The sequence below is a fragment of the Arachis ipaensis genome, chromosome B7, assembly GCF_059453495.1.
Source record: "Arachis ipaensis isolate K30076 ecotype BB chromosome B7, ASM5945349v1, whole genome shotgun sequence".
Lineage (NCBI taxonomy): Eukaryota > Viridiplantae > Streptophyta > Magnoliopsida > Fabales > Fabaceae > Arachis > Arachis ipaensis.
The window spans coordinates 105,180,301-105,182,550 of record NC_142442.1 but is presented as its reverse complement, the minus strand read 5'-3'; positions in this window follow the sequence as shown (position 1 = coordinate 105,182,550).

The following is a 2,250-nucleotide window of genomic DNA, read 5'->3' as shown; positions in this document are numbered from 1 at the left end:
TATAGAGAACTAGTAGCCTAGGGTTTACAGAAATAGGTAATTAATGCAGAAATCTTCTTCCGGACCCACTTGGTATGTGCTTTGGCTGAGCATTGAAGCTTTCACATGTAGAGACTTTTCTTGGAGTTAAACGCCAGTTTTTGTGCCAGTTTGGGCGTTTAACTCCAGCTTTTATGCCAGTTCTGACGTTTTGACGCCAGAATTTTTATGCTGACTTGGAACGCCAGTTTAGGCCATCAAATCTCAAAAAAAGTATGGACGATTATATATTGCTAGAAAGCCCAGGATGTCTACTTTCTAACGCAATTAAGAGAGCACCAATTAAGCTTCTATAGCTCCAGAAAATCCACTTCGAGTGTAGGGAGGTCAGAATCCAATAGCATCTGCAATCCTTTTTCAGCCTCTGAATCAGATTTTTGCTCAGGTCCCTCAATTTCAGCCAGAAAATACCTGAAATCACAGAAAAATACACAAACTCATAGTAAAGTCCATAAATGTGATTTTTATTTAAAAAATAATAAAAATATAATAAAACTAACTAAAACATACTAAAAACTACCTAATAACAATGCCAAAAAGCGTATAAATTATCCGCTCATCACAATACCAAACTTAAATTGTTGCTTGTCCCTAAGCAACTGAAAATCAAATAGGATAAAAAGAAGAGAATATACAATGAATTCCAAAAACATCTATGAAGATCAATCTTAATTAGATGAGCGGGGCTATTAGCTTTTTGCTTCTGAATAATTTTGGCATCTCACTTTATCCTTTGAAGTTTAGAATGATTGGTATCTATAGGAACTCAGAATTTAGATAGTGTTATTGATTCTCCTAGTTAAGTATGTTGATTCTTGAACACAGTTACTTTATGAGTCTTGGCCGTGACCCTAAGCATTTTGTTTTCCAGTATTACCATCGGATACATAAATGCCACATTCACATAATTGGGGGAACCTTTTCAGATTGTGAGTCATCTTTGCTAGAGTTCCTAATTAGAAGTGTCCAGAGCTCTTAAGCACACTCTTATTGTTTTGGACCACGACTTTAACCGCTCAGTCTCAAGTTTTTCACTTGACACCTTCACGCCACAAGCACATGGTTAGGGACAGCTTGGTTTAGCCGTTTAGGCCAAGATTTTATTCCTGTGGGCCCTCCTATCCACTGATGCTCAAAGCCTTGGATCCTTTTTATTTTACCCTTGTCTTTTGGTTTAAAGGGCTACTGGCTTTTTCTGCTTGCTTTTTCTTTCTCTTTTTTCTTTTTCTTTTTTTTCTTTTTCGCATATATTTTTTTCTGCAAGCTTTTCACTACTTTTTCTTACTTCAAGAATTATTTTTATGATTTTTCAGATTATCAATAATATTTCTCCTTTTCCATTATTCTTTCAAGAGCCAACAATTTTAACATTCATGAACAACAAATTCAAAAATATGCACTGTTCAAGCATTCATTCAGAAAAACAAAAAGTATTGCCACCACATCAAAATAATTAATCTGTTTTAAAATTCGAAATTCATGTACTTCTTTTTCTTTTTGCAATTAAAGATAATTTTTTATTTAAGAAAGGTAATAGATTCATAGGACATTCATAGCTTTAAGGCATAGACACTTAGACACTAGTGATCATGTAATAAGAAACAAACATAAATAAAACATAAAGCATAATTTTTGAAAAACAGAAAAATAAGAACAACGAGATTAAAGAACGGGTCCACCTTAGTGATGGTGACTTGTTCTTCCTCTTGAGGATCTTATGGAGTGCTTAAGCTCCTCAATGTCTCTTCCTTGCCTTTGTTGCTCCTCCCTCATGACTCTTTGGTCTTCTCTAATTTTATGGAGGAGGATAGAATGCTCTTGGTGCTCCACCCTTAGTTGTCCCATGTTGGAACTTAATTCTCCTAGGGATGTGTTGATTTGCTCCCAATAGTTTTGTGGAGGAAAATGCATCCCTTGAGGCATCTCAGGGATTTCATGATGAGGAATTTCCTCATGCTCTTGTCCATGAGTGGGCTCTCTTATTTGCTCCATCCTTTTCTTAGTGATGGGCTTGTCCTCATCAATGAGGATGTCTTCCTCTATGTCAATTCCAGCTGAATTGCAGAGGTGACAAATGAGATGAGGGAAGGCTAACCTTACCAAAGTAGAGGACTTGTCCGCCACCTTGTAGAGTTCTAGGGATATAACCTCATGAACTTCTACTTCCTCTCCAATCATGATGCTATGGATCATGATAGCCCGGTCTATAGT